Raw genomic sequence first — 9099 nt, 5'->3', positions numbered from 1 at the left:
GGACTAAAGACTATCACATTTACCAATCTATATTTTCTTTTTTCCATTTGGTCATTAAATATGGTATTCAGCCTCCTATCCAAATCCTCCCCTTTTCCAACGTGCTCTAGAACCCAATCTTTTTTACTTTCTCAAAGTCTTTGCATCAGAGTTATCCTCTTTCTAGTCTGAATCATACATTTCACCCTCTCTATTGCATAATTACATCAGCATGAAAAATGTAACTCATTTATGGCACACAGGTTGCAAGGCTCTGCATATAGTCTGGCTTACGGTTCTAAGCTTCCTGAATAATATATTAAGTTTTCTAAATACTTTATATAAATTATGTGTGTGATGATTTCTGTTATTTGCAAAGAAAACTAAAGAGGTATATAACACATTTTAAAATTGGAGAGGCTATTCATCACACAGAATAAGTAAACAATTACGTGACATGATAAAGAAAAAATGCTGCAGTATATTTAAAAGGTAAATATTGACAGCATTTTCTGAACATAAGAATAGATATAGCACCTAACGAGTGGAGTGAAAAAAAATAAATTATTGCAATTTGTCACATTGTTTTTCTAATGTACTTGTTTTAAGAGCTATTTTACTTAGTAATTCAATGGTTTTCATAGTATATAAAATAATTTTCTTTGCTTTTTCTGTCTGCTCCCCCGTCCCCTGAAGCGCTGCTCCCACTGCATCGCCCCAACATAATTATCTACTGGGATCGGATCAGCCATGATGAAATGTTCTCCAACCTTTACAAGATCCAGGAGATGGCGGCCAAACTGTGCCTGGAGGTGGAGGGGAAGATGGTCAGTAGGGCGGAAGGTAATGTTGATGACTCGCTCCAAGGTGGACATACCTCCGCTGAAGGCCCTGAGGGCAAAGGTACTGAAAGCACAGTAGTCACTGATGTTGATACTGTCATGAACCATTGTTTACAGGAAACCAGTTTCACAAAAGAAGCCTACAAGAAGTTCATCAAAGATCAATGAAATCAATCAAAGGGAAACCTGAAGAACAGAGACCAAAAAAAGAGTGAGACCTTTTATGACTAGCTGCACAACAAATCAAGCACATCCTTGCTAATTTTAAAAACGACCAGTTCTTTATTGGTGAAAACATCAATCGGGAAGGCATGGTTGCTCTGCTGGACTATGGTGAGGATGGTGTGACCCCACATATGGTTTTCTTTAAGGATGGCTTACAGATAGAAAAATGTTAACAAATTTAGCAATTTGGATCTAACACCTGTCATCATCATAATTGGCTGCTGCTTTTCATCCACACACCAGGACTAGGACAAATTTGACTGATGTTATCTTGAGCTCTTGATTTATTTGGAGCAAAGGCATTGTTTTTAACAAAAACATGTCATGTAGTTTGTCGAAAAATAAAATGCATGAAACTGAAAAAAAAAATTCTTCACTTGCATGAAATTCTCATGCCAACCTGAAAATATGCATGGCTTTGAATTCTTTACTAAGGGTAGTATATTCTCCTCCAGACATCCATGTTCTAAACTTCTAAACAATATATCATGCCTAAGGATAAGAGGTTCTGTCTTTTTATCAACAAGTGGTAAAGTCTACATTTTTTAAAAGGCTACATTTAAATTTAAAAAAATAAATCATGTGTCAACGATCTTATTCAGTAATTGATAAGGGAACCAGTAAGATGTTATTTATACATGTGTACAAGAATGGACACATGTATAGATAATCATGTGTGCTAAAATAAATTTGTTAATTAAATTCAACATCAAAAATAAAATATAATTGTTGGAATGATCTCTTTCAACCCTGGTAAGTAGGATGGAGACAATCAATTGCATCTGTACCAGACATATTAATAATTCATTATCTTCTTAATGAGCAGGAACAATTTGCATCACTCCCAGTCTTCCACAGTTAACCTCTATCTACACGAGTTGCATACCAGTAAAGACAATGAAAGGCATACACCCCAATAGAATCAGATTGTTTCAAATGTCTGCTAGCAACACCTAGCATTCCATGGAAAAAATACCCAGTAATCATTTACTTATTTCAAAAGCTTTTCCAATTTTTTCCTGATACAAGCATGTTCTACAGATGTGTCAGTCAAAGAGACTCATTCGTGGAAAATGACAAGGAAATTGAAAGGTCTAAAGTTCCCTGATTTTTAATGTTCAAACAGACATGCAATTATCTAAATAAAACTCTATCTGACCTATTCTAAATTTTCCATAAACAGAAGTAGATTGCTGGATTGCAACTTTCTTTGAAGATCCTTCTTTATACTTCTGTTTATATACATGATATACGAGGTCTAAAAATTACGTTTGCAAACTTTTTGCAACGTTACTCACCTTTTTTGATATTAGAGGGATTATTCATTATGAATTTGTACCAACTGAACAAACAGTTAACCAAGCTTACTATTTGGAAGTGCTGAAAAGGCTGTGTGAAAAAGGTAGATTAATTGAACTTTTTGCCAACAATTCATGGCTTTTGCATCACGACAATGCACCAGCTCACAAGGTACTGTCTGAGGGAGGTTTTAGGCAGTAAACAAAATTAACTGTATTGGGACACCCTCCCTACTCACCTGATCTGGCCCCCAATTACCTCTGTTTTTACCTAAAGATAAAGGAAATATTTAAAGGAAGATATTTTGATGACATTCATGACATCAAGGGTAATATGATGCAGCTCTGATGGCCATTCCAGAAAATGAGTTCCAAAATTGCTTTGAAGCATGAACTAGGCACTGGCATCAGTGCATAGCTTCCTAAGGGGAGTACTTCTAAGGTGGCTGCAGTGATATTCAGCAATGAGGTATGTAGCACTTTTTCTAGGATGAGTTCATGAACTTAATTGTCTGACCTCTGTGTGTGTGTGTGTGTGTGTGTGTGTATGTGTGTATTACTAATTAAAATATCAGTAATTTTCAATGTAAAATAAACATCAATACTACATTTCTTAAATATAATTTAAGGTGATATATAAAAATCCATGATCACTTTGTCATCACATTTATTTTTATATCCCCAAATTTTGAAGACACTAATTTAGTCACAATTAAACTGCCAGTACAGAGGTTTGACTTTACTTAAAAATAAGTTTTTAGTTTAATTCTACTAATTCTCTTTTTTAAATCAGAATCCAATGAGATAAATCTGAAAACTTCAAATAATAAAAAAGGAAAATATTTATGTTTTTTATTTATTTTTTTTTTAAATTATATTACTAGTTTCTAACCTTCAAGTAGGTCCCGAGTGAGAATGCTATTATATATTGGTTTCTGTGGGTAGTCTTTTCAAGTCAAGGAGAAATCTTTCATTCTACTTCCCCTGTGCCTCTTCTAGTAATGTAAACCTTTCATTGTGCATTAACCTCCCTGCAACCATTAAGTTTTTTTTGTATTAATTCACACTGAGAATGTTGAGATGGTACCCTGCTGAAAAGGTCCATATCAGCGTTCTATTGTTTTCCCATCAGGATTATTAATATAATAAGAAAATTGCTCACAAAGGTATTCTCATCCTTATTGCATTTCAATACGCTGTTTATACTAAGCAGATGTCGGCAACTGTGCTGTTAAGGGTTGTACACTTATCTATTCAAGGGATAAACAGGTGAATCTGCTTCAGCTGAATCATTTACATGTCTATAAAATATGTATGACCAGATTTACATATCAATGTAAGTAGCCATAGTTAAGATGTTCCTCTTGACCTGTCTTGAGAAATAAAAGTAAAAAAGATACTAGGGATTTAGAAAGATTATCCTGAAATTCTCATTAATGCTACACAATAGAGATGAAAAAGTAAAATGCATACAGATTAAATATATATATATATATATATATATATATTCAAAGCATGTTGAATTCTAAAGCCACTCTAAATTTCTCTCAGGAGTACACATTTAAAGTATTTCAGTTGTAGGTCATCACTTTAAAAAAAATCAGGAAGAAATTACCTGAAAATTCTGAAATTTACATAAAATTGGTATCAGTATTAGATGCTGTTCTATAGCAGTATTAGATGCTATTCTCTGTTTTTTATTACACAGAAACTCTCTCGAGAATTGGAGAACAGTGATTTTAACCATTGACTGGACTTTCTACCTTGGATGTAAGAAGAGCTGTATACACTTGCTCAGTACATTTAGCTGGAACTTGTGAAAAATGCAGGATCTCCGGCTCTTCCCCAGACCTAAAGGATCAGAGTTTGCATTTAACAAGATGCAAGGTGATACATATGCACATTTAATTTTGAGAATCACTCATTTGCATGCCTCTGCCTTTGCTTCCCTTCAGCCTATTTTGCATGAAACAATTTCTGAAATCTGAGACTGCAACATTATCACGATATAGTCTAATAGGAAAAAGTCTCATACAAAAAATACAAAAATAATTGAAAATCATGGCTCAATACTACCAACATAGTGACATTACTCAAAGATAAACTAGATGATCTTGCTGCTTGACTCTGTATAATAGTTTCCACTAGGCCTCCAAAATAAAATCCAGATATCTGTCATTGAAGGCCTGTGAATACTTAGGCACAGCCCAATTATCTCACAATCACATGCAAATTTGGTTCTCTAGATATATTAAAACTTGCAATTTTTTGGAACTCTAATTATCTTTCTTGTCTCAGAAATCTTTATATACTCATTGCTCTGACTAGAATGTGATATCTATCTCTGCTGCTCTTTTTCAATTTCATGATGAACCTTCTATCAAGTGTATGCACTGTGAAACCCTGCTTAATTTCAAACTCTCCTTACTATGTTTTACTTATGTCTATGAGATCCCCCAATGAAAGTCCAATAGACATATTCATATACATGCATATGTTCAAATCAGACTCACACTACAGACCTTGAAAAGTGAAATAGAAGAATTAGTCCATTCGTCCCTATGTCCTAGATATAGAGTCTAAAAACATGTAAAAAAAAAAATGGATGAAAGGATATTCAAAATGGCTTCCAGTTTTTATATTCAGGTTTAGTCTTAGACTAGCATTACATGACAATTAAAAGTTTATATAGAATATTTACCTCATTGATAGAGATTCAAAACATTACCTTCAAAGAGTAAACTATTTCTTCTTTTCCCCACTTAGAGCCTCAAAAAGCAGGGAGAATGAGAGAGAGAGAGAGAGAGAGAGAGAGAGGGATTTCATCTGGATTATATCATCCATCTCTCATCTGTACAAGAATTTGAAGGCCTGTTATGATAGAATGTCTAGTCTTAGCCCACTGCTGCTTTCTCTGTTATTCACAAAGTGCATATTATCAAAAGGGTAACCTAAGTCTACTTACTAATGAATGTAAAAGAATGAGTGGTTAAAAGCCTTTTAAAGACTCTTTCAAACTTGGTATTATATCATTCCATAATAAAATTTAGGTAAATGATTTGCTTTGCTGCATACATATAGAATAAATACAGAGACAGAAAAAAAGAGAGGAACGCTTAGGGCACAAAACAAGTAAAGCCATTTATTATCCCAGAAACATCTATGTACTTTGGAACATCGGAATAGATAGTTTTCAGTATTTCATGACAAATTACATAATTATAATTGTACTATATCTATATATATCATTACAGTTAAACATAGCACCTTTATAAATAATTTAGAATGTGAGATGAGCCAATGGATTTTCTACTATTTCTTGAAACACCTTAGTTCTCTTCAGGCCACATATTTAGATGATCTCTAAAATACTTTCTATTTCCTTTAACAGGCTCCCCAAGTGTTATAGTTACTCCTTGTCTAATATTCATTCATGCATTCATTATTTATTGATTACTTACAAGCAGTTATTGAGAACTCTATGAAAAATAAATTTGTTAGCATAAGGATAATAACAAAATGAGCTAAGCAAAGTGAGGTAAATCTGGAGTATAGATATTATGTACAATAAACGTGAGAGCAGAGCCTGGAAAAGGACATTGACAATAGATGACACTTTTTTGGAATTAATATTCTATTCAGTTCTGCCTTTCACATGAGTCTTTCCCCAACTAAAGGAATGATGCTTGATGGGGTCTGGCTTATCTATCTCTGTAGTCTATGGCATTAATAATGGTACTACGTAGTGAATCCGAGGACTATTTCAGTTCTTCAGTTCTGAGAAAGTAACAGCTCTTATTTCATCACACATTGACTTTCTTCATTTCCTCTATTTCTTCCTACTAAATTTCACATTAAATGAATCTCATAACTTCTCAATCTGTTTTCAATATCTCATAATATTTTTAAGTTGGATGATTTAATTGTGGTAACTTTTTTTCTTAAATAAAATAAATCTTCAGATTCTCCTTCTAGTTTACTAATTTGTTATTTTTTGTTACTTATTCTCCATTAGAAATTATATTTTTCTTCCCATGGTCTAAATATAACAACACATTTTTGTTGCAGTTTCGTCCAGCTTTTTTAAAGATGCAACTCCCTTCATTAGCTCTCAAAGATTCACACACATTTTTATTTTGAACTATTATCTGATGTCTCTTTTAATCATTTCCGTCAGTTATATTTTTCTCTCAATTTTTTTGTGTGTTTATTTTATGGGGTCTTTTCTAGCTGTGGGTCATACCAGGAATCACAAATATCCTATCTTCTTCTTGGAGGTTGTCTGCAATGCTTACAGAACTGATTATTTCTGTTCCAAGGTTGCAACATCAGTTGCAAAGCATCTAGTTTGGAGTCTTTGGGATTAATAACTAAGGTTTTCATGGGTCACAAGCACTACAGTTTCTTGTCTGCTTTCTTTTTTAAAATTAAATGATTTATTTATTCTTTTCAGTTAGAGTTGATATTCGACATTACTTTATACTAGTTTTAGTTATACAGCGCAATGATTAGACATTTATATAATTTATGCAATGATCCCCACCCCATTAAAATAGCACCCACTTGGCACTATATATAGTTGCTGCAACATTGACTTTATTCTCTATGGTGTACTTTATATCCCTGTGCCTTTTTTTTTTTTTTTTGTATTTTGTTTTTTTTTGTATTTTGTATTTTTTGTATTCTTTTTTGACTACCAATTAGTATTTCTTCATCCTTTCACCTTTTTCACCCAGATTTCCAACCTGTGTCTCCTCTGGAACCATTGGTTTGTTTTTTGTAACTATGAGTCTGTTTCTGTTTTGTTTGTTATATATTCTTTGGATTCAACATATAAGTAAGATCATATATGTCTTTTTTCTGTCTGACTTATTTCATTTAGAATAATACCCCCTAAGTATGTTATTGCAAATGGTAAGACTTAAGTCTTTTTTAAGACTGATTAATATTCCGTTGTATACATGTACCACCCTTTCTTTATCCATTTGTCTATGGATGGGCACCTGGGTTGCTTCCATATCTTGGCTATTAAAAATAGTGCTGCAATAATGCACTAAAAAGATTATTCATAACGACAAAGTGAGGTTCATCCCAGGGGCACAAAGATGGTTCAACATTCGCAAATCCATCAATGTGATACATCACACAAACAAAATAAAAGACAAAAATCATATGATTATATCAACTGATGCAGAAAAAGCATTGACAAGATACAACATCCATTTATGATTGAAACACTTAATAAAATAGATATAGATGGAAAATACCTTAATATAATTAAGGCCATATATGACAAACCCTCAGCTAATCTCATAATTAACAGTGAAAAACTGAAGCCCTTTGCTCTACGTTCAGGAACACGACAGGGCTGTCCCCTATCACCTCTGCTTTTCAACATAGTGTTGGAAGTCCTCCCCAGAGCAATCAGGCAAGAGAAGGAAATAAAAGGTATTCAAATTGGGAATGAAGAAGTTAAATCGTCACTCTTTGTAGATGACACAATGCTATATATAAAAAACCCTAAAGACTGCACCAAAACGCTATTGGAAACAATCAACCAATACAGTAAAGTTGCTGGCTATAAAATCAACGTATAAAAGCCCATTGCATTCCTATATACTAACAATGAAATCTCAAAAAAGAAATAGTAAAAAAGAAGAAAACAATTCCTTTTGCAATTGCAGCAAAAAGAATAAAATACATAGGAATAAACTTAACCAAGAATCAGAAAGACTCATGTGCAGAAAACTACAAGATATTTTTAAAAGAAATTGAAGAAGAAACAAAGAAATGGAAAGATATTCCGTGCTCATAGGTTGGAAGAATCAACATAGTTAAAATGGCCGTATTACCCAAAGCAATATACAGATGTAATGCAATCCCCATCAAACACCCAATGACAATTTTTAAAGGAATAGAACAAAAAATCATCAGATTTGTTTGGAACCACAAAAGACCCCAAATAGCAAAAGCAATCTCAAGAAAAAAGAACAATGCCTGATGTATCACACTCCCTGACTTTAACTTGTCACTACAGGGCAACAATAATCAAAACAGCATGGTATTGGAAGAAAAACAGATACATAGACCAATGGAATAGAATTGAGAACTCAGAAATAAAACCACATAAATATGGACAGATAATTTTTGACAAAGAAGCAAAAAACATACAATGGAGAAAAGACAGCCTCTCAATAAATGGTGCTGGGAGAATTGGAAAGCCATGTGCAAAACAATGAAACAGGACTACTATCTGTCATCATGTACCAAAATTAATTCAAAATGGATCACAGACTTAAGCATAAGACCTGAAACAATAAACTTCATAGAAGAAAACATAGGTACTAAACTTATGGACCTTGGGTTCAAAAAGTGTTTTATGAATTTGACTCCAAAAGCAAGGGAAGTAAAATCTAAAATAAATGAATGGGATTATAGCAAACCTAAAAGCTTCTGCACAGCAAAAGGAACCATTGACAAAATAAAGAGGCAACCAACTGAATGAGTGAAGATTTTTGCAAACAGTGTCTCAATAAGGGGCTAATATCCAACATATACAAGGAAGTCATGCAACTCAACAAAAGAAAAACAAACAACCCAATTGAAAAATGGGCAGAGGACCTGAAGAGACATTTCTCCAAAGAGGACTTACAAATGGCAAAGAGACATATGAAAAAATGCTCACCATCACTAATTATCAGAGAAATGCAAATAAAAACCACAATGAGATATCACCTCACCCCAGTTAGAATGGC

The 9099-nt window shown here is 33.4% G+C and overlaps 1 pseudogene across 1 annotated transcript; it reads left to right on the top strand.

Annotated features, from left to right (window-relative positions):
- Positions 1-710: 710 nt before the first annotated feature.
- Positions 711-1219, top strand: LOC308498039 (translationally-controlled tumor protein-like; annotated as a pseudogene). Its single transcript has one exon. The product of its transcript is annotated as a translationally-controlled tumor protein-like (transcript).
- Positions 1220-9099: the final 7880 nt, after the last annotated feature.

This window comes from Rhinolophus hipposideros, assembly GCF_964194185.1.
Source record: "Rhinolophus hipposideros genome assembly, chromosome: 1".
NCBI classification, from domain to species: domain Eukaryota; kingdom Metazoa; phylum Chordata; class Mammalia; order Chiroptera; family Rhinolophidae; genus Rhinolophus; species Rhinolophus hipposideros.
The sequence above is the reverse complement of the archived record's forward strand: the minus strand, read 5'-3'. Positions and strand labels throughout refer to the sequence as shown.